Genomic DNA, 27,029 nt, shown 5'->3' with positions numbered 1-27,029 from the left:
CCTGCAGGGCTCAGAGTAGTGAGAAAAGAATGCATTTTGACAAGAAGTAAACTGAGGAAACATGCCTTGGAACTAGTAAACGGGTCTCTAAGCAGCCCCATGGTGTCATTTTTAATCAGTTGAGCGGTTATTTTTTATCTGAAGGAGCTGAATTCCAAATTGCCCATTCCTGGGTATGTCCAGTTGGCACGAAACATGGGTATATTTGACAATAACTTAAGGCAGCATCTACTGAAATCTGATCAAACTGCTTAAAAGCCGAGAAGACATTGGGCGCATGGGACTATCAGGGTTGCCAACTCCGGGTGGTGAAATTCCCAGAGATTTGAGGGTGGAGCCTGTCACCCTAATGACCATATTGCCAAATTCTCAAAACTGCGATCAACACTTTTGAAACTGTTTTCATTTTCAAATGAAACTTTATGGGACAATTGTATAAATAAATTTAGACTCCTGTTTAACAATAGAAACAAAATGGAACCTGAGTGGGGTACAAATCAGCAGGAAATGCTTTGCCACTCAGTTCCCCCTTCCAGTTCCTTGTCTTTAATTTGCAAAGTCAGATTTTTCTCGGCTGTCCTCAAGTATGTGGAAGAAGAGTTGATGTATATACCCTGCTTCTCTTTACCTTTTAAGGAGTCTCCAAACAGTTTACAGCAGTCCCCTTCCCTTCCTCTCCCCACAGGTAGGTGGGGCTGATAGAGAATTCCGAGAGAATGGCCAAGGAGAATCTGCATCAAACTGATGTGAGGGTGGTGCCAGAAGCCAAGAATGTAGCTGAGTAAGAGAATTCTCTTAACTCTTTCCCTCTCAGGATCTCTTGCATGCAGAGTTACAATAGCCAGCATTGTATACAGTCAGTCCCAAACTCACATAGCCAGCAGCATTTGCAAATGGAAATAACATTTTAAACTAGGAAAACCATTTTTTTTAAAAAACAAAAACAAATAGATCTGTGTCAAGAGAACTTATTCAAGCTGGCCCTTCCCAATAAGGAAAATCTGCTGTTGGCTGCATTTGTCTGCAGTTGGGAAGGCTAAGAAAAAGCAAGCAACAGCCCTGATCTGGACAGCCCAGGCATGGCTGATGTCATCAGATCTTGGAAGCTAAGCAAGGTTGGCTTTGGTTAGTAGTTGGGTGGGAGGTCTCCAAGGAGCAGTAGGGTCATGACATGGAGGCAGGCAATGGGAAACCACAGATTTATTTCTTACGAGGAAAAATGAGAGATAATTGCAGATATTCAAATTGAACCAGACAGCTTTCAAATTTTGGTCCCATCCCTAGTCCTAAGTTTATCTGAACAACTAGATGTTGAATCTACTGTTTTTTTTTTTAAAAAGGTTTATTCAGAAAAAGCACGCTACGTATTACAGAACCACTATTATAAAAAAGTATTAAGCTGCCATTCTGCATCTGCAATACATAAAAAGAGAAATACATATCGTATGCTAGCAAATATCATCATCATCATCATCAAATCACCAAAAATAGCTCCTATTAGTTACAAATAGGCTCCTATTAGTTACCAAAAAAGAAAGGAAATTTCATGTTTGTTCAGCTGAATCAGCATAGTGAATTGGGAAAAAATCTTTTTCTGTAATTTTCTATTAGATAAAAAGAAATGTTGATCCTTCTGTGCTTCCTTTAAGAAATTGCCAGTCCTTAGGCTTTTGAACTCTGGGCATTCATCATGTGAACTAAACTCGGGAATGCTTTCCAACACACACCCTGTCAACCACGCTCTTCTTTATTTTTAATTTTACTTTCAATGTCAGAAAGTTGAAAAAGCATTATAGGTTCAAGATTGCTGAACCATACCGCTGGCTCTAAAGCGACAGTCTATGAAATTTCATTTAATGGCATATTGATGATGGGCAAAGGGGCAAGAAACATCTGGTGAGCTAGGACGAGAAATATACCCAGCTAATTATTAAAAGGAGAAGTGTGTGTGTGTGTGGGGGGGAGCTACTGTTTGAGAGAAATGCTTTCATTAGAGTCTTCTGTGATTCCTTATGATCCCCTCACGACCAGGTTATCTTTCTCTGGTTATGCCAGGCTTATTTGGTATACATTAAAAAATGTGCACCTGCTCTTCATGTTGATGCTTTCTATACTATGTTCAATTCCTGAGGCATCTCCGATTAAAGGTCCTTAGGAAGTAGGTGTGGGGAAAGACCTTTTGCTCCCTGAGGCCTTGGGGAGCCATTGCCACTCAGCATAGACAACAATGAGTTGGATGGAGGAAAGTGTCACAACTGTAAGGTGACCAGATTTTAAGATTGGTAAAGAGGGACACCATTGATGGAGGGGGTTGCCAACCTCCAGATATGGCCTGGAGTTCTGGAATCACCACTCAAGCCTGCACAGCTTGGAGACCAAGGGCTGCCCTGGAGGCCAAACTGTGCTCCTCTCACACGTTCTGGCACTACCTTCCTCTGGAGGTGACCCTTGCAGCCCTCCCCCACCCCGCTGCCTCTGACAAGCCTCTCACCTGGGCGTCGGGCAGGCAGGGGGGGTCCCCTCTCACCCTGGGCGCATCAAGTATATCAGGCATGGCCTCTCTGCAAGTTCTCACAGGCAGTGGCCAGGTGGCAGGGCTGCTCTTAGCTGGACTAGCCACAGAGCCCACTCCTTCACAGCCAGGGAGTCCTCCCGGTGATGTCACTGAAAGGCTTCCCCAGGGAGGTGGGCAGGGAGCCGGGTAAGGGATGAACTCAGCCGAGAGCCCGTGCAGAGGGGCGCAGAGGAGCACTTCTCTGGGCAGGCGGGACCATTTGGCAGAGCTTCCCTGCACCGAGCCGCTAGCGGGACTTTTAAAGACTGTGGCGAGATGCAGGACTTTTTCCTCAAAGGTGGGAATGTCCCATGAGAATCGGGATACATGGTCAGCTTACATAAATGGGATACTTCCCCTCTTCCAAGGGGAGGGCCTGTGGCTTGGGTGGGAAAGTCTATGCACAGATCTGACAATGAAATACTTTGCAGTATAGAATATGCAAAGTTTTGGGGAGATATTTAGGGTTATGTTAGATGAGATGGTGGGAAGTGTTCTGGCTTCACTGGCTTCTTTAGAAGGATTAGGTATTCATTAGGACTATCATTAGAGATTAGCCATATTGGTGGCAGAAAGTGCCATCAAGTAACAGCTGACTTATGGCAACCCTGTAGGATTTTCAGGGCAAGAGACATTCAGAGGTAGCTTGCCATTGCCTCCTTCTGCATCACAACCAAAGACTTCCTTGGTGGTTTTCCCCCCAAGCTGTAATCAGGGCAGGCCCTGCTCAGCTTCTGAGATCTGATGAGATCAGGCTATCCAGGACAGGGCATAATAATAATAATAATAATAATAATAATAATAATAATAATAATAATAATAATAATAATAATAGTTGGTTCTTATATGCTGCTTTTCCCTACCCAAAGGAGGCTCTAAGCGGCTTACAGTCACCTTCCCATTCCTCTCTCCACAACAGACACCCTGAGGTGAGGCTGAGAGAGCGCTAATAGAACAATTTTATTATCAGTGCCGTGGCGAGCCCAAGGTCACTCAGCTGGTTGCATGTGGGGAAGCGCAGAATCGAACCAGATTAGAAATCCGCACTCCTAACCACTACACCAAACTAGCTCTCTTTAGGCCATGATGCCTAAATATAATTTCCACATATTTGCACTCAGTAGGACATCAGGTTTACCCCTTGTTAGTGAGTTTCCCAAAGTATTTGGCTGGCTTGTGGCTGTGGGACTATAACAGAATCCTTGACTAGATGTAACATGATCTAGCGCAACACTACAGTCCATGTATTTTCATGTAAACACTCTCAGTGTTATACTAGAAGAGAGGATATATTGGTTCAAAATTCTGTTCAGCAATCCAGTGACATTGGGCATCCACTCTTTCTTAGCATGATTTCTTTCACAATGAGGGTTGCCAACCCTGAGGCATGGACAATGTAATTTCCCCGGAATGACAATCTCCCAACTACAGAGATCAGTTCTTCTAGAGAAAATGAAAGTTTTGGAGGATGTCCTCTGTGGAATCACATAGCCAGTGAAGTCCTTTTCCTGCCCCCAGGCTCCACCCCCAAATCACCAAGAACTTACCAACCAAGGGTTAGCAACGTTACTCAAATGGGTGTTGAAAATAAAATGGAGGAAGAAAGAAGATGCTTTAGGATGCTTAGGGCTGATCCTGCGTTGAGCAGGGGGTTGGATTAGATGGCCTCTATGGCCCCTTCCAACTCTATGATTCTATGATTCTATGATTCTAAGAATTGCTGGAGCAAAGGTGTGATGGAAATGTAGTAGATGCATAAAGATGACTGCAGCAGCTGAATGAAGTGCCGAAGTAGCCACAGGCATTCCTAGTGCACCATATCCATGACTGTCTGGTTCACACACTGCATAACATATGACTGGATACCTGAGAATGTATGAGTTGGTTTGTGTAAAAACAAGCTAATGGAATGATGTTTACACTAGGACTTCTAGGGATAAGGCATTCCAAAGCCACCAAGAATGGCTCTTTCCTGATAGGACCTGACTTTCATATGGAAGCAAAGGGAATGGTTTGATGGCTACCCTTAGCAGACTGAAGACACTTTGATGAGATGAATGAAAGGAGGGAAGGCAGGCATAAAGAGGCCATGCTGATTAAACTGCATAGGCTAATCAGTGGTTTGAATTGGCCTAGGAACCATATCACAGTCAGGGGCAGTATATAAATTGCATGAATAAATAAAAGAAATTAGCTCTCAGTATCACGTTAATCCTGGACTACTGGAGTAAGGTTCTCCCAGTACTGATGAGATTATAAAGCCATATTAACACAAAGTATTTGTTATATATGTGGACTTCATGGTGCTAGTGCTGCTAACAGGTTCCTACTGTCAGACTGCTTTACATGTTCAAATCAATATGTTTATTACAATGTACCGTTTCATGAAAATTCCATTGTAAACTGCCCTAAGCAAGGGAGGGTGGTATATAAATATAATATAATAAAACTACATAAATAATCTTGAACTATTCAGATGAGGGATCGCTGTCCGGTGTTTTGGTTGTGTCTACTGAACCTGCAGTAGTTCTATGATGAATGAGTTACAGTGGAATCTGGTCTCCTGCTTTCTTGAAAGGATCTGTTCTCCTCCTCCTTTTGGTACTCTCTCTTCCCCCCCAGATGCTAGCCCAAGAGATGGCTTAAGCACACATAACCTGCTTAGAATCATATCTCATCATATTCACTCATGTCTTCTCTGTTCTCTTATCATCCCAAATACCTACCATCTTTTGCTCCTGCTTTTCTGTAAACCAGATGTCATAACCATTATCTTCAAGTTGTCAACCAAACCAGTATTCCAAATGCTGGATTCCCTTAGCCATGATATACAATGTCTGTTTAGGGAAGAAAGTTTAGGGCTTCCTTCTTTTCCAGTTTTCTGCCCTCTCCTCCATGGCTGGCACTTGCAGGGCTAGACAATTTATAAGGCCTATATGTGTTTAATGGGTTGCAAACAATGGTTCTTTGAGGTACTTGGCTGACTCTGTCCAGGTCTGGCTCCTTGACCGCAGCAGAAGACTTCTGAGTGCCCACCCAGCTGAAAGCAGTGCATGTTATGGTTGCCAGCCTTCAGGTGATGGATGTCAATCTCCAAAAATTATAACACATCTATAAAGTAAAAATACAACTTTGGAATATGGCATCTATTTTATTACATCCCACTGGAGTCCCTTCCCTCCCCAAACTCCACTCTTCCAAGTCTCCACCCCCCAAATCTCAGGAATGTCTCAACCTGAACCTGGCAACCCGAGAGCATTCTCATCAAGACTCTAAATTAAATTCTCTGTTTGCTGACCACATCGCCCTTTGTTCATCTTGTTTTCACCCCTCCTCCACGCTTTATTCATTTATTTTATTTATAATCGTACTTTTACAATTAAAAAACAGCTAAGCATAACCACTGACCAGAGCCCCCCCCCAAACCTGCAGGCAGCCCAGCCTTTGTCCTATGTAAAGCTAGCTGAAAAATTAAACAGAGGTTTTATGTTCTTCCATTTGTTGAGGAAATTACGTTTTGATGTATTGACTTATTGTCGCCGCCGCCCCTCACCCAATTGTTCTCATTTGGCATTTTTAAAGAAATAATAAATTGCTGTTCCCGTCTAGCCACCTGTTAGTAGCTCAGCAAGGGCATCTGACAGTGAGTTCCTGCAATTGTCTAGCATCCATGATGTGACTAAATGTAAAATTCCTACTGCTAAGAGGTCTTATTCATGGAAACAGCATACATTCCTGGTGTCATTTATTATTTATTCACATTGAGATCCTAAAGATGAATTTTTTTAATAACAGGCCTTTGTTTTCATTTGCATTTTGTTGCCGGTAATGTTATTTAGGAATTCGTGCAAGTTGCTACACTTTGACCAAATAATGGAGCCAAAAAAAAAAAAAAAAGATCTTTTGTGAGTTTAATAAACTCTGGGCTGCAAGATCATAATTGCTCCATAAGGGTGTGAGTCTGCTCTGTGAAAATCAATGGGAACATTTCTGGTGACTGCAGGGCTTGAATTTCCTTTGCATTTAAATAGCTTCATACTGTAGTAATCTCTTACATTTGTACACACAAAAGTATATCAAAATGGGGGGGGGGGCAGCATGGCAGAATCTCAGCGCTTGAACATCTCCAGTGCCTGTTGCGTTCTGCGCCAGGGTTCTGTAGATAAGACATTTTCATCTTTCTTGAATGAGACACTTTTTGAGAGCCAGTTTGGTATAGTGGTTAAGAGAACTGGATTTGATTCCCCACTCCTCTTCCACATGCAGTCTGCTGGGGGACCTTAGGCAAGTCACAGTTCTCTCAAAGCCCTCTCAGTCTCACCTACCTCACAGGGTATCTGCTGGAGGGAGAGGAAGGGTAGGTGACCATAAGCCGCCTTGAGACTCCTTTGGACAGTAAAAAGTGGGGTTCAAAAAACCAGCTGTTATTCTCCTTTTTGGACAAACTAGTTGCAATGGATTCCAAATGTCTGCAGATCAACACAACTTATGTCATGTCTAGGACTCTACAAAACCTTCCCAGTCATTTCTACCTTATCACAGTCATTGCACTGCAGTTTCATGAGACTTAGGCTCAAACTATGGGATGGGATCCAATGACCATTTCTGCCAGTGAAAAAGGAAAGAGAGGTAAAAGGAGATCCTCCTTTCTTTTTTCATGGGCAGAAAAGTTGGCTAGTTCTAAACTCAACTCAAAAAGGTATGTTGGGGATTATAGGACCTGAATGGACAAAAACTGTTGTGGGAGAGAAGTGGTGATAAGGAGGCAAATTGTGTGTAGGTGATTGGATTCAGTCATATATGGGATGGAGTTTTGTGACTGGAATGCCCTACATGAAATTTGTCCCTAGAAGCCACTTGGGCTTGGTATGGCCTATGTTCATGGGTGTGGGTCCCTCTCTCTAATGGAAACTGCCTGTTAAATCCGGGGGGTCAGAGACCAGGACACTGGGAGTACATTTCAGCTCTTTATTGTGATGTTATATGAGCCTCTTGTGGCGCAGAGTGGTAAGGCAGCCGCCTGAAAGCTTTGCCCATGAGGTTGGGAATTCAATCCCAGCAGCCGGCTCAAGGTTGACTCAGCCTTCCATCCTTCCGAGGTCGGTAAAATGAGTACCCAGCTTGCTGGGGGGTAAACGGTAATGACTGGGGAAGGCACTGGCAAACCACCCCGTATTGAGTCTGCCATGAAAACGCTAGAGGGCGTCACCCCAAGGGTCAGACATGACTCGGTGCTTGCACAGGGGATACCTTTACCTTTACCTTTATTGTGACGTCAGCATGATGGTACAAGAAGCAACTGAGCTAAAACTGAACTGAGTAAAACCCAACTTATATACAAATACAGAACAAAAGATCTTCCCACTATCACATGCTACAGATCAATTTCACTTTGAACTAACTAGATCCAGCAGATGGGATCCAACCATGCACTAGCCAATCACGTTCTCAGGAATACAATCCTGCCAAGGACAAACTCAGTCCTTGATAGGACCACAGATACAACTGTGTCCCTCCTTGGCTGAATTAAGTAAAGGAAAATAGAGACTCACCACTCAGAAAACAGTTTTCTTCCCCCTCTGTCAAGGCTTAAAACAACCCAATGGGCTATTTTTGAATGAAAAAGGAAAGTTACTTCTAATACCACAGTCCCGATCCCAGGCCCACTTGTTAAGGGTTTCAATATTACACTATTGCACGTAGTATAGCCATTACCTAAAAAAATTCACATGGGTAAAATCTTTTGCATCATTTTAATTATTGTATATATTAGCATAAATGCATATAATTCTCAATTTAAAGGCATGGATACCTCACATAATTGGGCCTAGTTAATCACAAGTGTGGATTAAAATATTGCATTGCTGTTGATTTGAAGGGAAGAGTGTAACAACCATGAAGTTGGGGAGGGGGGGGGGTTCATACAGAGATACACACATGTATATGTGTACATTCTTTTTTTGTGTGTAACAAAATACTGTCTTTGTAGAGGATTGCATTAATTGGATATTAAAAAACACAGCTATGGCTATTGCATGATTTCCCCCTTCCATGAAATAGGCTTAATCGGAGGTGGTGGAAAGTACCATCAAGTCGCAGTCAATCTATGGTGTCCCCCATAGGGTTTTTAAAGCAAGAGGCATCAGAAGTGGTTTGCCAGTGCCTGCCTTTCTGTAGCAACCTTGGACTTCCTAGGTGGTCCCCATCCAAGTGTTAACCTGTGTCAACCTTGCTTAGCTTCAAGATCCAGGAAGGTTGATCTGGCCTCAGCCATCAAGGTCAAGGCAGGCTTAATTCCACAATTAATTTTCTTTTGTTTTTCATGACATCTCTAATATAGCTTCAATAACTTGTTGCAAATTGGAACATTAATCCACAATTGTAAACACTGCAATTTTTGTTTCAGGAACTGAAACCCCTGCCTGTTCATAGCATCTGTTTTGATGAACTCACCCTTTCATTCCATCAGGGGAGAATGGTGGAGCTACAGCGCACCCTGTCAACTACAGCGGGTGCCTCTCTTCGCAAGGTAAAACATGTTCTTATTTTCTCATTGCCTTTCAACCATCTTTTGTTCCTGGAGAGGTGACATAATTTTGTTCTAAAGAAAGAAAGAAACTGAGGTGACAGATTTGGGATTTACTAAAAATGCACAGACGGAATCCTCTTTCTTTATGCCTCTGGTTGGCTCCTTTGTAGTATGTGATAAAGTGCAGTAGTTATATAACGAGTTGGACTATCAGTTGCATATCTTGGCCAAGTATGGACCTGCCTTTCGTTCACCTCGTACACAAAAGGCCAGGGCTGGACTACTTGGCTCTCCCAGTGGGGAGTACACATTCTCTTGCCCCATTTTTAGATCTTGGCTAGCTGTGGCTGATTCACTGGAGTTTCAAACGGAGGACTTTCCCAGCCCTACAACTGGAAATTTACATGGACTACAAGTTGAGACTTGAGACTACTTTTTGCAAGCAAATATTTTGAGTTGCAATTGAGCTTTGGGCCCTCCCCAGAAGTAAGATGGGAGACATTACTGCTGAGTCATGTGAGTTTATTTGAAACAGCTTCCTTACGAAATAACAAGCTGTACCATCCATTGTGCGTAGAGAAGTGTTTGTTTAAGTACTGGAGGTTATCCCAGTGGCAAGTTCATCCTTATTTGACAATAATGAAACATAAGTTTGATGTGTTTGCTTGAGTGAAATTGCCATCTGGTAAATAATATGTTTTGTGAGTGTTTATGACAATCATGGTTTAAGCCAAAATTGACTTTATCATGATTGCTGCAAATAACACTTGAGTGTCCTAACTTAGTTTGATATTTTTTTCTCTTTGTTGAATTGAGTAAATGTATTTTGAGAAGCTTCCTGTATTTATATTTTAAAGGATTTTTGCAGAATGTAAAGCTCACATTTTCAAAAGCAATAATTACAGCTGATTACATGGTCTTTCTACTTGGGTTGTGAAGTAGGAAGAAAATGAAAGTTGTTTATATTGTTGCCAGTGCCGATGTTGATATACAGGCTTTGCCTTTTGGCTGGTTCAAGTTTAGCACTTTGGAATTTAAAAATACAAGTTTGGATTTCTCTCCTTCCCCAAGCCACACAGAAATCTACATATGCATTATGAATTGGTTCAGGTGGGTTTAAAGGAATAGGACCAAGTTTGAGTCCAGTGACTTCCTGAAGACCAGCAAAGTAATTCTGTTTTTGCTTGCATGTACACTTCTTCAGATCAAGCCCAGCTTAAGAATTTGTGGGGCACATAGCACCAGAGCCAGTTTAAGACTCCACAAGGCCCTAGCAGAACATAAATGGTGCTGATTCTTGTGTTGCACAGGTATCAGCAGGGCCCCCCTTCTAGGGATAGCTGGATGGAAGCAGCTGACATTTTCACTTTGCTATAAACATTTCTTGAAACTTGGTGGGATGCACAAGGGCAATGACCCAGTATCTAAGAGGACTTCACACTTACATGAGTTTTGTGACTTGTGGTCTGCATGCATGCTCAATCAGTGACGTGTATGTTCAATTACTAACAGAGCCTGAGGATGACAGGGATCTCAGTGGAATACAAAGCCAGTGGCTGAGGGACATTCTCTCTTTCCCTGTGCTGTCTGCTGTTACTCACAAAGTGAGAACTACTGCAGCAACCAGGACAGCCTATTCATAGATCACTGGACAGTCTGATATGGACAGTCTGATATGGACCACCTCTCCTGGATCTCAGGCAGACTGCTACAAAGTTCCTTTAATTCTGGCTAGAGATTGTGTGTGTGTGTGTGTGTGTGTATATATATATGTATATATGTGTGTGTGTGTGTATGTATATATATGTGTGTATGTATATATATATACATCTCCTCTGTTTTCCTTACTGTTTTATTTAACAGTAAGGCCACTGGCCGTATTGGGCCCAACACTGATTGGCCCCTTGCCCAGACTGACAACCATTAGAGCCTCACTTGACTGGCTGGAGCTCCAGCCCATCAGGAAGCGCACAACACCTCACGAACTGCCCCCCCCCAAACCAGCAGCCCAGTTTGCACTCTGCCCAGGTGCCCGCAGCCCGCCGCCCGAAAAAGCTCCGCCACCAAGGCCGCCCCAAAACCGCTTCCCACCCCCATGACAGGGCCGCCACGAGTGCCAACTGCCTGCAAGATGCCACCGCAACCCCGAGGGAATGCGTGCCCAGGGCCACCTGAAGAGGGCGGGCAAATGCCAATCTGCGGCGCTCAGTCACCAAGGGATCCCCGCCATGGACCTGCTCCACCCCCCCAGCGAGCCACCACCGCCGCTCTACTCTGCCACTGTGGGCCCGCTCCCCAGGATGGCTGCATGGCCGCTCACACGCTGACCTGTGGACCGCCACAAATGACGCAGTGAGGGCTGGCTGCGAGGCCGTGATGAGACGGGCCTGGGCCCTGTGGTGGGGGGGACAGGGACTGAAGCCACCACCTGGGGGGGCCATGGGGAGAAGCCTTCACTGTGGGGAAAGGGGGACCCTGCTCCTTTACTCATGCCAAAGACGGAGCCTCAGGGGGAGGGGGCTGGGGGCCACGGGAGGGCTGCAAGAGGGTCCACTACAGGAGACAACATGCTAGCGCCCATTGTATTACAATATACAATGGGCTTTAAATGTAGTATGTGTATATATATGTGTGTGTGTGTGTGTGTGTATGTGTGTATATACACACACACACACACACATACATATATGCATATACATATACATGCGTGTATGAATATATATATGTATATAAATATAGACAGCTACAGCTGTGCCTACTTGGCTTCCCTAATCTCAGGCAGCCTGCATTGCATAAGACATACTTCCGGCCGGGGTTCAAGGAGAGCCGGGCCCTGTCAGCCACTTCCATTGACCTCTCATTAGGGTTGACTTTGTTTGTTCTTATGCCAATAAAGGTACTCAGACTCGGACTCTGTTCGTATTGAGAGCACAAGGCTGATTGCAAAGGCATGCTAGACGCTGACAACAGAACGGTTCCAGGTCTGGAGTAACGTGGTGTAAGAAAAGAAGGATGAGCCTGTCAATTTAAAGGATTTTGATTAAAAAGCACTTTACGCAACTTCTTGCACACACTGATAAATGTTTCAGCCCTAAAAGCACTCCAGGAATGAAAGCCGCTTAATTATGTTTGTTTATTTTTTCCCCTTAAAAAAAAAAGAAGCAAAATCTCAATTATGTATCAGCCAAAGGAAGAGGGGGATCAGGTAGAACCCTTCTTAGTAGCACTGGGAATTAATGGAGAGCTTTGAAGGGAATTCAAAAGCTAACTTGCACTTGACATTTTGATGTTCTCTGCACTTGGCCATGGGAGAGTTTTTAAAAATTAAAAAAAGTTATCATCTTCTGATAACAGGGCTATTAATGGCTGTCTGATAGCTTCTGAGTGGCAATTATTAGTGCTTTGAATACTATTCCAGAAACATCCTTAGAGAAGGAAAAGCAGAGGGATCCTATTATCTGCCCTGATTGGGGTGTCATCACTCACTATAAAACATGGTATAGTAAAATTCAGTGTTATCTACACTGAAGTATTTATTAATGGATTTCTGTGTGGCTTGGATGTACATTGCAGCATGGATATGTGTGCACATCTAAATGGCCATCTACATAGGTATCAGATTAGCCCTGAAACATACACATGCAAAATTGATTCAGAGCATGTATGATGCATCTCCCTTAAACCAAGGAGTTATCATATGCAGTTCTCTCACATCTGTTTGAGGAAAGGGCTTCTGCTTTGAAGAGTTTGGATGGCAACCAGGACTGAATCTGTACGGAGCTATTATTCTAATCCCAGGTCATTTCAGTCCCTGCCGTCTACGCTGAATGTGATTTCCATTTTGATTTTGGGCAATTTAAATTTTTCATCTGCAACAAGCATGATTGATCTGGAATGACCCTATCTTTCCCCCGCAATATCCTGGAGTGGATATAACCCTTAGTATTTGAAAAATCGGCATGAGTAAGCGTGCAGCTGTCTGCTTCCCCCCAAATAACTTGCTGCTGAGCCTTCAAAGCTGTAGAAAAGACCTGATTGGCCAGGGTGTCAGTTCAAAGGCTTCCTCGTTCCCAGGTTGCAAAGTTTCCCTTAAAGCAGAAGCCCTAACTTCTCTCAGCAGAGGCTCCAGAAGCCCTAACTTCTCTCAGCAGAGATTTTCCTCTTGAATTTATTCCCCCTCCTCTGCTGTCTCCAATCCTCTCCCCCCCCCCCTTCAAGAAAAGAAAGAGGCTCCTGCTGAGCTTGGCTCCCCCCCCCCTTCTGAACTTCCCTAATCACATGCAGAACACTTTTCTGTTTCAATTGGGGGGGGGGGGTAGAGGAAGACCCAAGTTCAAATTGATCTGGATACAGCAGGATCCACAACAGAATAAACAAAGTAATTGCAGAATCAGCCCAGGTCTTAGACGCCACTTTATCAGAAATTAAGAACCTAAGCCTACAATCACGTTGGAAGCTTCTATCAGGTGTATACCTACAGGCAAGTTCTTAAGACCTTATAGGATGGTAGGTTGCTTTTTAGTGACATGATATCTGATAGGAGACATACTAGCCAAAATGGACACACACACACTGTTCAGCCTTGTGCCTGTCTGTGTGTCTGATAATTTCCTTCCGATTAAGACCTAGATGTTTCATTCGTTACATAATGCTACAGCTACCCTTAAAAAAAAAAAAGAGAGAGAGAGGCACGTTTGTTGAAATGTGACCTCTTTAAGTTGGTTTTTATGCATCAAAGCTACTTGACATTTGCCAAAACAAATTTGAGTCCCTTTGGAGGGATTTTTTTATGACAAAAACACCATTGATCTGACAGCTGAATCTCTAGGGAAGAGATACTGTAGCTGGCAGTAAAGACTTAATGCTTCTAAAGTCCTCCTTTACTAGTAGTCCCAAGGCATAGTGTCTAGGCCTGGGCAAAATAATAGGGGAAAGAAGGAAGGGGGAACAACAACAACAACAAACCAAAGCCCAGGCTGGCACAGTGGCAGCTGGGAGTTTGACAGTGTTATGAAGAACTGCAACTGTTGATCAGTGAATTGTTACACCGTTGATGACAGCCTTGCAAATTAATTCTGAAATTAACTGAGGGGACTCAGAGAGGTCCCACTGTTTATCTGAAGGAAGGAGGGCAATGTAAAAATTACCACTGAAGCAGAAAGGGAAATGGTTCCATGGTTTTTTACAGCAGAGCAGCTGGCCAAGTGTCGCAGATACGAGCGCCTTTGGAAATTGGCATCCACAAAAGGGAAACGACCAGTTGAAAAGGAGGTGGGAAACAGATACGGGTGAAAAAATAAAAATGGCTGCTGGTGAGACTGAGGCTGTAACTACACTGCAGACTTTAACATTCCTTCCCTCTTCACAGGGAGCCTTGGCAACTGCCACTTTATGAGAAGCAGCTAGGCAGAGGAGTCTTAACCCTCAGCAAATGCCATTTCCCAGAATTCTTTGGGATGAATCCATGAAAGTTTGCCATGCATGTTTGCAGCTTAAACGGAACCAAAGTGATTTACTGGAGATACAAAACTCTTAGCAGGCACCTACTTCTGAAAGTGGTGGAGCCTTGGGTGAGGGTGGGACTTGGTAGTATCACCACTTTTGAGACACTAGGTGCCACTACAGCTGGTCCACCTGCCTCTCGTTTTAAAAGCTGGAAATAGACCATTTTCGCACAAAGGGGTAAAACGCGAGTGGCTTCCTGCATGCAAATGCGGGATGGTAAATCTTGTGTTTGCAGCCCTCCTCATGGGGAGACCACTCCCACATTTTCCCTCTGCCCTGTCGCTGCTTTTTGCCTCCTGATGGGGCTGCAAGGGAAAACAAGCCAAACTTCTCCCTCCACTACTCGGCATTTTAAATAAAAATCAATACTGCCACTTTGCTATGGAGAAACTGCAGATTGATACAGCACCCCCCCTTTGGGGGGATTCCTGTTCTTTGGAACTTTATTTCTGCAGATACTGTGGGGCTGTCCCTTTGCTGGACCCGAAGACCTGGTGTTACCTGGGAGGTGGCGGGGGCGGGGAGAACTTTGGGGCTGGCACTGTCTCTTTGTCACCCCGAAGCCCTGGGATCGCCCAGAAGGTGGGCAGGGGAGTGAGCTTCAGGGCTGCCACAGCCTGGGAAAGGAGCAGGGACCATGCTCCTTCCCCCAGGCTGGGGTCCGAGGGGGACACTGCCATGCTGGTGGCAGGAGGGCCCCCACTAAGGCTCCTAGTGCCCGCTGTATTAAGTATACAGTGGGCTTGATTTCTAGTACTGACATATTATGGCTTACTATAAAGATTACTGGAAGAATAGATTGGAATGGCTTTGAATACTCAATACATATTTTTATATAATTACTGCTTTCTAATTTTGGTGCTTTTTGTTTCACGTGTCCTTTGAATTCTTTTTTGAAGTACTGCACTCTCAAAGTCAGAAGCAGGATAGTCAAGAAGCCCAAGTTACTATCCCAATGGCTGCTGTACTTCTTTTACTGTAATTTTAATGAACGTTTGCATTCCTTTCACTATTTTTGGTTTGAGATTTGTTCACTTGTTGTCTGTTGCTTAGTAGGATACACTTCTCTTCTTAAAACAAACTGATTATTTAGCCAAACGAAAAAGCCTCTTAAACTCTCAAGAACATCAGAAATTGCCTTGTTAGATTACGCTAAAGGCTATGATCTTAGAGTACATGTTTTGTATGTAGAAAGTGCCTGGTTCAGATCCTGCTGTCTCCTCTTAAAGGATCTTAAAAAGCAGATGTTGTGAAAGGCCTTTTTGTATTTGAGACCCCAAAGAACTACTATGAGGCAGAGGGAATGATATCAACTAGACTGGCCAGTGGTGTAAATTGCTAGAAACCATAGTGGAACATTCTGTTTCCTACAGTGGTTAGGAAGACATTTCTGGAAAACATATATCCTTCCCTTGTAATTGTCCCCAGTATTTGATATACTATCTCTAAACATGGAGTTTCTGTGTAGCTGTTGCATCTAATGGTTCTCACACAGCAAGTTTCCCAACCCTCCTCATCAATTGCATCTTCCTCTGAACTTGGCCAAAATGTTCCTTAAAATGTTTTTACTACTTCTATGTTTGCTGAATGCTGTACTGTGAAAACCAGAGGTATATAGCTCAATGGTTTTGTAGTAGCCATTAGCATACGCTTTTCCCATGGTCTGTGTACTTATTCTAAGCATGTGCTTTTTACAATGCAGAACACAAGAGACTTGTTTTGTAAGATTAATGAAGGTCACCAATATTCTCCAAAGGATTCTGATAATTAAGGCTTTGTTTATCAAAAACAAGTTATATTAAGAGCAAAAAAGATTCATGGTAATTATTCATAATCTTAACAATTCAAGTGTAGCCACCTCATTTGTGCATTTAATTCTTCTTGTTAATGTTTTGCATAAATCTGCATAATTACTTGAGTTGCCTGTTGTAATTTTGACAGCTACTCCGTTCATGTGCACTAAAGTATATCAAAAGATTGAGGTGCTGAATATTTATAATTTTACGTATGTTCTTGGGATAATATTTTTTCAACCATTTTTTTTGTAATATAAAATTGACATGGTATACATGGAGTGATTGCCAAACACAGATTTCCACCATAGAGAAGACAAGAAAACAAACCAGCCTTTTGCCCATGTGATAACAGCTTGTGGAATATTTTTTAAAATGCATGATACCTTTTGTAATACTCCATAGCTGTATCTTACTTTGATAAACAGATACCTGGGGGTTTTCTCCTTTTTTTATTTTTTTTTGTACAGCGATTCATTTTAGCCCCATCACTCCCCAGCGTGTTGCGTGCACAATGAACTAGCCTGCTCAGTCACCAGCTACGATTAAATGCAGCTTTCTATAGGAAGCGTTCCTCTGCACTGGAATTTCTTTCTTTTTCTTTCTTTCTTTTTGGGAGAACCTCAAGGCTGCTATTGTTTTTTTTAAAAAGTAGTTGGCATTCTACTAATTAGGTATGATTTAAGGTAAATTATCAGAAATTTTAAATCTTGTGCTTTTACAAAAATATCAGTTTGCACTTGTGTCACTGGGGCAGGGAAGCCATACAATTGCCCAAGATGCAAGCCCTGTCCACATGAGTTGATTTGGGTTGAGGCCAGGGCAAGGAAAGTTGAGGGATCCTCCCCGAGTTAGCCAGTACAATCGGGCTGCCCCTCACTGACCTCCAATGTAGAACATGGCCTGTTGAGCTGGAGGAGGAGGAGGAACTAGGCTGTTGCCAGGAGGGGTCAAAACAATAGAGTCCATTCCGCATGACTTCAATGTTGCAAAAGGCTTGCAAATTGTAAACGCTATTAATTTTCAGTTCTGCATGACGTCGCACACAATCTGCCACACTCCTGAAACAGTCCCCCAAAAAGCGATTTGTTGTAGCTACACTCTTGCAAACAATCTGCAACACTAGCGAAAAAGACCTGTGCGTTCCCATTGTTGCAGTTCCAGCAAAGTCCCTCCCCCTGGCTCTCTCCTCCAAACTTCCGGCGAAGTGATCGCCATTTTTTTTTCTTGGAGTAAGCAGAAAGCAATGAACCGGTGAGCCTTCATTCACCTAGTGAGGCTTCTCCGGCTACAGTCCCTCCACAGAAGTGCTTTAAAGCTCCCCTAAGTCACCAAGCACAACACAGCCCCGTTTGCAAGTTCCCTTTATTTTCGGCTGAAAATCATAGCTGTGCGGAGGGGGGATTTTTCTTTTCACTCAGGGAAGCGTGGTAACGATGACTTGCCAGCTCACACGCCAGCTAGATGGGTCTCTACGTTAGGAGGAATCAAGGCATATTTGTTGCAACGTGTGTTTTTCTTTTTTTAAAAAAAAACCCCTGTTCTTAAAGGGAAAGGGACTTTTCGGGTGCATGATTGCATCCGCCCATTGGCTGTTCGTTTGATTGACGGCCAGGGGCAGGACAAAGCACAGAAAAAATGTGGGAAATGATTGAAACGCTACTGGATTCCGCTACAAAGGCAGGTATGCGTAACACTGAGATTGCACTTTTAATAATAGTGTTTCCGCTTTCAGGAACCAATTGGCAACATTGGTCCTTGTGTGGAATGGGCCTGGGTTTTATTGCTTATGTTTAATGGTATTTATTGTGGGGTTTTATACTTGTTAGTCGTTATTAGCAGTCTCTTATGGGAGTTGCGAGATATAAATCAAATTGTAAATAAATAAATAAACTTCACCACTGCCACAGAGTTCTGATGGATAGCCTAAATGGACGTTTCTGCAGATCAAACCAATGGGATTGCGAGAGACTCACAAAAATGTGTCATCAGCCTATGCTGCAGGTAAGACTGCGTTATACTTGGTAAAGGTAACTCAAGTAGGAAAATGGAGCTTTGCTCACTTATTCAGAGGGTAGAGAGTTGTCAACCCTATGCTGTTGCAACTTGGCAAGCATAAGCCCTCTTATGAAGAAGAGTTGGTTTTTATACCCCACTTTTCACTACCTGTAGGATTCTCAAAGTGGTTTACAAACACCTTTCCCCTTCCATTATATTGCATCTGAGGAAGTGTGAGTGCACATGAAAGTTTATACCTTGAATAAAATTTTGTTGGTCTTAAAGGTGCTACTGGACTCAAAAATTTGTTCTGCTGCTTCAGATCAATACAGCTACTCACTTGAATCTATTTCCCCACAACAGACACCCTGTTAAGTAGATGGGGTTGAGTGACCTCTGCCAGACCTGTCTATTAAAACAGCTCTAAGAGGATTGTGACTAGTCCAAGGTCTCTTTGTCAGAAATAATACCGTCCATGTTAGTAATGAATGGCAGACACTAACATGGACATTCTCCAGTGATTAGCTGTTTTAGCAAAGAAATCATATGGCATAATTTGGATACTATGACACAGTTTATTAATTTGCCACTTTTACCTTTTCTATCTGATTTTCATGACCCTTGTTCCACCTTATCTGAGGAAGTGGGCCTGCACATGAAGGCTTATGCCTTGAATAAATCTTCATTGGTCTTAAACCAGTGGTCCCCAACCCCTGTGAAGGCCTCGGCGCCGGGCCGTGGCTCCCTTTTCCCGCCCCCTGCAGTGAGAAGCTCGCCAGGCCGCAAGCAAATCAGCTGCCGAAGAGGCCAATTAGCTTGTAGTCCGGCAAGCTTCTTGCTTCGGGAGGGGGGGGGGAAAGAGAAGTTTGTCGGGCCGCAAGCTAATTGGCCGCTTTGGCTTTTGGCAAATCGCTTTGGCGGCCGATTTCCTCGCGGCCCGGAGGGGCAGGGAGATGGACTTGCCTCGCATGTGCGTCCGGCGGGGTCGCAGATGCACACGCATGGAAGTTTTGTGCATGTGCGCATACACAGCGTTGTCGCGTGTGCGTGTTTGCGCTCCCTCCGGATGCAAACATGCACACATGGCAAGTCCGCGCACGCGCATTTGCGCCGGGGCTGCCGTGTGTGCGCAGGGCCCCGGGTCGCCCTCTCCCCCTACCCTGGCACAGCGGTCCGCGGCTGCCAGAAGGTTGTGGATCGCTGTCTTAAAGGAACTACTGGACTCAATTTTTGTTGTGCTACTTCAGACCAACACATCTAACCACTTGAATCTACCTAATTTTATTGGTAAGTAAAAACAATCTACATCACTTTTAGGGTGTAGTGCATTGTGCATTGTCTTTAGGGTGCATTGTCTTGTGAGGTTTTGCTTCCAATTCTGCTAGTTTTCAGTTGATAATGCCAGTTGTACATCTTTGAACTAGGACTGGCCACATGTTAATGACTTGTTTCCATTTAATTTTGTTCACAGTATCTTTTTAACTCTTTGGTAATATTCCTAGGTTGTATTTTTCTTCAGGGCAAGTCTGGTGTTCTCAGTTTCCAGATTTCCACGATAGTGTTTTGATGTTCTTGTTGTTTGACATCTTGATTTCTTCTTGTTCAACAACCTTTCCTCTGTTCAGCACTAATGCTGCATACTTGTCAAAGCCAAATTCCATTGCTATATTTTTGCTGAACATTTGAACTGTATTGCATAAACACACAATCGCTGATGATGACTTTCCATTCATCTTCAAATCATCCATACACAATAAGTGTGAAATATTTGGGCTTGTCTTTGAAAATTGGTAGGCCCGTGCTGTTGAGAATTATTGTGAGTAGCATTAAGGCAATGACAAAGAACAGCAGTGATACTGAATCTCCTTAGAAAAGTCTGATAGAGCTGTTCTGACCGAGCAGTAATATCATGGCTCTCAGAGCATCACCTACTTCACAGCATGCCTGTTGTGGGGATAGGAAAGGGAAGGTGATTGTAAGCCACTTTGAGACTCCTGGTAGAGAAAAGTGGCATAAGAAATACTAAGGGCCATTCCGCACCCCATTAATGTAGAGTTATACTTACCATATGAAGATGCTACATTTTTGGTATTTCACATGATGTCGCCAAACTCCTGCATCTGGCCAGCAAACCTAAGGCCACATCTGCCATTTTAAAGTGCTAGTTGGGGAATCACATAAAGTGGATTTCCCCAACCTAAAAAGTGTGAGCTACAGAAGAGCAACCAGCAAGCCACATGCTAAAAAAATGTATGGAGATGAAGAAGCTTTATCTCCACCTCCAATGTCCTGCCCTCGCACCCGCCTCCCTCTCCCTTCTCCCAGGAATGGGGTTCTTTTTTTTTTTTTTTTTTGCTCTGCTTGGAGCAATGAATAGGCATTCAATTGTGCAGGCAAAGTCAAAAAGAATTTTTTCCAACAGCTTAAACACAAAGCATGCCTCTCTAAAGTCCCCCCCCCAAAAAATCAGGAAAAATATTAGTTTTTAAAAGACTTAAGACTTGTGATTCCATAATGGATGGCTTTCAAAAAACACTATGCATCTATTACTACATACATAGGCATTTCAATGGAGAAGGATTGAATTTAAAAAAAATTTAGCAGGCATCACATTCCCTTTAAAATGTTGAGAAAGGGGACTGGTTGCCTGGCTTGATTGACAGGTAGAAGAGAGTTGCATGTAAAGCACGTTGCTCTCTTCCGCCATTTCAGGTGGGCATGTGGAATGTAAGAAGTACAAATAGGTGGAAGATGGAAGCGAGTCAGGAAGGAGGTGAGGAATGGCCAGAGGAGTGATAATTTTTGGTGCTATGCCATTATAACATTATATTTTTTGGTGTGCGGAAATGCCCTAAGTCGTCTTCTCCTCATTTGATATTAACTCTTATTATTATTAATAATAGTCATTTTTTTAAAAAAGGAAGCCTAAAATTATACATTACTAAGGCATATACACCTCTTGTAGTGCAGAGTGGTAAGGCAGCAGACATGCAGTCTGAAAGCCCTGCCCATGAGGCTCGGAGTTTGATCCCAGCAGCCGGCTCAAGGTTGACTCAGCCTTCCATCCTTCCTAGGTCGGTAAAATGAGTATCCAGCTTGCTGGGAGGTAAACGGTAATGACTGGGGAAGGCACTGGCAAACCACCCCATATTGAGTCTGCCATGAAAACGCTAGAGGGCGTCACCCCAAGGGTCAGACATGACCCAGTGCTTGCACAGGGGATACCTTTACCTTTACCCTTAAGGCATATACAAACACAAAACTGTTTCTTTTAAATTAATTAATTTTTTTTGTTTGTTACATTTACATACTACCATCCCCTGAAGCTCAGGACATAAAGAATTATACATTGAACTCAGTTTTGCCAATAAACTAGAATTTAACAATGCTAACAATAATAATAGAAGAAGAAGAAGAAGAAGAGTTGGTTCTTATATGCCGCTTTTCCCTACCCAAAGGAGGCTCAAAGCGGCTTACAGTCGCCTTCCCATTCCTCTCCCCACAACAGACACCCTGTGGGGTGGGTGAGGCTGAGAGAGCCCTGATATCACTGCTCGGTCAGAACAGTTTTATCAGTGCCGTGGCGAGCCCAAGGTCACCCAGCTGGTTGCATGTGGCATGCCAGATTAGAAGTCCACACTCCTAACCACTACACCAAACTAACTCTAGTAGTAACAAAAGATAATAATTTAACAGAATAGTACTCAAACAGGTCCACAGTATAGATTCAGATACATGGATTCCAGGGCGGGAGGTTCAGGGGCACAGTAGGTGGTGTAGATTCCATCTGACCTCAACCATATGCTTGGTGGAGGAGCTCCCTTTTGCAGACCCTGAGGAACTGCTTTCGGTCCCTGATTCCCCTCACTTGCCTCTGACTGTTGCTGTACAATGCCAGGACAATTAAAACAACCTTAGATACAGAAAGTGAACTAGACGCCCCTTGGCCATCTTTGGAAAAAAGCACTGAGTTACTTCAGACGATTCTCAAAAACTGAAGTGAACAGGATGCTAACAGCAATGAGGCCAACCACTTGCTCATTAGACCCATGCCCATTGTGGCTCCTAAAAACAACTGACATAAGAATTGCCCCCCCCCCCTGGGAAATAATCAACCTCTCTCTTACAATGGGAGAATTCCCGGAAGGACTAAAAGAAGCAGTGGTATGCCCGTCGCTCAAAAAACCATCTCTTGACCTGCAGAAACCAGACAACTACTGCCCCGTCTCGCATTTAGCATTCTTGGGGAAGTTAGTTGAAAGGGCTGCAGCAGACCAAATATCAGCATTCCTGGAGGAAACTCCAGACCTTGAACCATTTCAGTTGGGTTTCCAGCCTGGCCATGGGGTGGAAACGGCGCTAGTCACCCTGATATACGACCTCTGTCACCAGCTAGACCGAGGCGGGTCAGCGTTGCTTATACTATTAGATCAGCTGGTACGGAGGTTTGGGCTGGGTTGCCACCAATATGCAGATGACACCCAGCTCTTCCTCCTGATGGATGATTGCCCCGATTCCTCCCCAGAAACCTTAACCAGATGCCTGGAAGAAGTGACAAAATGGCACAAGCATCTGAAGCTCAACCCTTCAAAGACGGAGGTCCTGTGGCTGGGTAAGAAGGGACCAAATGAGGAAGTGTGCCAACCAACCTGGACAGAGTGCGTCTAACAGTAGCTCGCTCTGCCAGAAACCTGGGGGTGATCCTCAATGCCTCTCTTTCCATGGAGGCACAGGTCACAAGAGTAGTGCAGCAGGCCTTCTACCACCTACGCTAAGCCAAGCTACTAGCAACCTAATTGGCACCAGAACACCTAGCCACGGTGATCCATCCGATGGTCACCTCTAGACTGGACTTCTGCAACTCACTCTATGCAGGCCTACCCTTATCCTTGATCCAGAAAATGTAGTTGGTCCAGAATGCAGCAGCCAGGATTCTCACCAATACATCATGGAGATCTCACATCTGGCATTTACTTCAACAACTCAACTGGCTTCCAATTGAATTCCGGATCAGGCTTAAGGTTTTTGTTCTTACCTTCATGGCCATACGTGGTCTGGGCCCAGTGTACCTAAGAGATTGTCTCGCGGATACCCCCAAAAGAGCATTATGCTCTGCCAATGACAACTGGCTAGTGATCCCTGGCCCCAAAGAAGCACGTCGGTCTTCAATGAGAGCCAGGACTTTTTCTGTCCTGGCCCCCACTTGGTGGAATGAGCTCCCTGAAGAGATCAGGGCCCTGTCTGAACTCCCAAAATTCCACAGGGCCTGCAAAAGGGAGCTCCTCCACCAGGCATTTGCTTGAGACCGTCAACAGGTCCCCTCTCAGACATTCCTTCATGGTCTGAACCAGTTTATCCTCTCTGGGGGCTTTGGCTGGGTTCCGTTCCTGTTGTATTGCTTATGATCACTGAAATTGCATTATTGGATTGCTGTTGTTGTTGTAGTATTTGTTTATGTTATGTATTAATTCATTCCAGGTATCCCCCATGCCGCAACTTTATGCACTCTCTTGCCCAGCTGATATGGAGGTTCAGACTGCGATGTCATTGATATAATGATTTCACCCAGCTTTTCCTCATGATAGATAGCCACCCTGACATGATAGATAGCCACCCTCATGATAGATAGCCACCCCCATTAGCCAGATGTGTGGAAGCTGTGTTGGGCTGACTCAAGCAGAGCTGACTGCGGCTCAATCCTTCAGAGACAGAGGTCCTGTGGTTTGGTAGGAAAGGTCCAGGTGAGGAAGCGTGACTGCCCTACCTGGATGGGTTCAGCTGTCACTCACACACTCAGCCAGGAACTTGGATATGATCTTTGACACCTCTCTCACCATGGAGGAACAGATCATGGGAATAGCTCAGCTAGCATTCTTCCACCTGAATTGTGCTGCCCTAGCCTAGCACATGCAAGGTTAGTGCAAGGGCAAGCACGGTTACAAAGTTAAGCAAGTTCAAAGCGCGTACCAGAGAGTAGTCAAAAGTCCAGTCCGGGTCTTATCAGGAATTGCTAGTGGATGAAGTCCAAAGGAGAACCGAAAGAGTTGTCGTTTATCTTTACCAAGGTCAAGCCGGGAATCTGTGGAGCATTCAATCAAAGCGTAGTCTAGTCGGGTGAAGCAGGGTCAAGCCGGGAATCAGTCAAGCAGAGCTTCGCCAAAGTGTCGGGGAGCAGGAAACCAGTCAAGGCAACGGGTGGACATGTGCACAAAGTTTCAGCCACCCTGGGAAGCACTTCGGCTGTGCTTAAGAACAAGCTGAGCTGTCACACCAAGTGGCTGCACCTGGCACTCAGCCTTCCTCCGATGAATGAGCCCCACCTGAGCCCAACCTTGCTTGTTGCTGTAGTCTAAGCCGAGCACTTTGCCTGCATGTTGCCAACGTTGTCCTCCTGCATTCCCTCCTGCGCTCTGGAGATGAGTCTGGGCTGTTCAGGGGTGTTGCTGCAGGCTGAGGTAATGCTGGTGCAGAGGGCACGGTGCTTATCTGGCTGGGACCTGGTTGTGGCTCCCTATCGGGACTTGCCTTTCTAAGCAGCACCCTGCTGCTTTGCTCCAGCTCCTCCAAATCTTTCCCCGAGGGAGCTGGCAGAATGAGCTCAGGCGGTGGTGCAGAGGCACCCTCTGGAGACTGGGCCATGGCATGCAACAAGCCAAGCTACTAGAGCCATACCCCAGAACATCTAGTCACAGTGATCCAAGTGATGGTCACCTCTAGGCTGGATTTATGTAACTTGATCTATGCAGGCCTTATCTCTGATCCAGAAACTCCAACTGTTGCAGTATGCAGCAGTCAGGGTTCTTGGAGGAACCCTTAAGGCTTAAGGTTCTGGCAATCACCTTCAAAGCCATGCAAGGTCTGGGCTCGGAGAACCTGAGAAACTGCTTCTCAACCTATGCCCCCCAGAGAATACTATGCCCCATTAACATCAACAAGCTGTTGGTCCCTGGCCTCAGAGAAGCTTGTTTGACCTTGACCAGATCCAGGGCTTTCTCTGTCCTGGCCTCCACCTGGTAGAATGAGATCCCAGATGACATTAGGGCCCTGCTGGAGATTTTAAAAAGTTTCACAGGGCTGGCAAAATGGAGATATACCACCAGGCTTTTGGTCGAGGCAAACAAACCTACCACCAACCAGAGCCCAAAGGCCCCTCCCATCATCAACTGCACCCATAAAGAAGAACAAAACCCATACTGCAGCAAAACTGAATTAAACATTTGTTATTGTCAAACTGGATTGGCAATATCAAGATGTCCCATGCTATACTTTGTTATGAGTTCGTGTAGTTCTTTAGAACCTTGGGATGTTGGCGACATCATGTGGAAGGGGTTCTATATGCCACCAACATGCGAAAACTGTCCAGGAACATTTTCCTCATGAAGAAATGGCTTAGGAAACAGAGAATAATAGAAATACGAGTAAGGAAAGACTTTTAAAAATTACATATTCTCTCAGCTTTGAAAGGAAGTGGGAGGTGGTAAGGAATTCTTAGATAAATTCAGAGATTACTTAAGGAGACAGAGATATGTGATCAGAATTTCAGTTTCCTAAATTTCAGTCAGTAGCAGAATAAAAATTGGGATTGTAGGCTTCTCTCCTTTGTACTGAAAAAACAACCTCCAATCAATGAAAAAAGAAAATGGCTTGTTTTTTGAGTGGCAGGGGAAGGTGCGCAGCGGCATCCAAATCGTCGTTACAGGCCAACGCAGCCAGTGCCGCACTGCGCGCGGGGGGGGAGTGAGGTGCAGGAGCCGGTGCATAACTTGGCACACACATGCAGGTGTGGAGCTCCTAGGTTGCAAGTTTGTGTAGCTACTACTAGAATAGAAGTCACAGAAAGGTGGGAAGAAAACAGTTGGCTGAGGTCATAAGTGACCTTCCTAACTGGAGGAGAAAGGACCATGGTAGTGTACACTAGTTACATGGCATGGTTGTTGTGCTTAGTATGGAATAAATTGCAATAAATGAAGTCTATAAAAATGGAATCACAATGAAAACAACAGGATGGCATAAACAGCAACAGAATTGTAAGTAATAACAAAGTAAATCAGGAATTACTAGTAGGGAGTATAACCCTTTGGTAGATCTTCTGGAAACCACTACTGAGAATGGAAGGGAATAGGGAGTGGATTGCTGTCGAGGGAACAGTGTGTATGTGTTCTAGTTCACTCGTCAGGTCAGTGCTTAATTTCTAAATAGAGTGGTAATGGGGCTGTAATCTCTGTGGCACAGTGTGCTACCACACTGTGAGTTCTGCTTCTTAATTCTGAGTATGGAGAGGTTTCAGTAGGAAGCGAAACACACACCGCATATGCTCAAAGGTACTTATTTATTACCTAACAACTAATGGTCATTAATTATGTTTTGCAATAAATGTACAGACTAATGGTGAGCTAATTACTTATAGGTTTGCTTCTGTGTTCCTCACTTGTCAAATGAAATAAACATTTCTCAAAGGCATTGTTGTACATATGCACATGGATTTGATCAGATGTTTTAATTCCTGTTCTTAGTTTGTGGCACCTCTAAAACTGGTTAAGGATATTTCTGTTTGGATATTTCCAGTCTGAAACAGTGCTCCAAATGCTGTGTTGAATTTAGATAAGCAATACCCCTGCTCAGCAAGGCACTCCAAAATGTCAGGACATTT

At 44.2% G+C, this 27,029-nt stretch overlaps 1 long non-coding RNA gene across 4 annotated transcripts in view; it reads left to right on the top strand.

Moving 5' to 3' along the window:
• Positions 1-27,029, top strand: part of LOC143835517 (uncharacterized) — a 187,649-nt gene that overhangs the window by 109,019 nt on the left and 51,601 nt on the right. For all 4 annotated transcript variants that reach the window (XR_013230187.1, XR_013230188.1, XR_013230189.1 and 1 more), the window contains exon 2: positions 8,961-9,083. This is a non-coding gene — a long non-coding RNA (uncharacterized LOC143835517). The remainder of the gene's footprint in view (positions 1-8,960; positions 9,084-27,029) is intronic.

This window comes from Paroedura picta, chromosome 1 (genome assembly GCF_049243985.1).
Source record: "Paroedura picta isolate Pp20150507F chromosome 1, Ppicta_v3.0, whole genome shotgun sequence".
Taxonomy (NCBI): domain Eukaryota; kingdom Metazoa; phylum Chordata; class Lepidosauria; order Squamata; family Gekkonidae; genus Paroedura; species Paroedura picta.
This window is presented reverse-complemented; position numbering and strand designations above follow the sequence as displayed.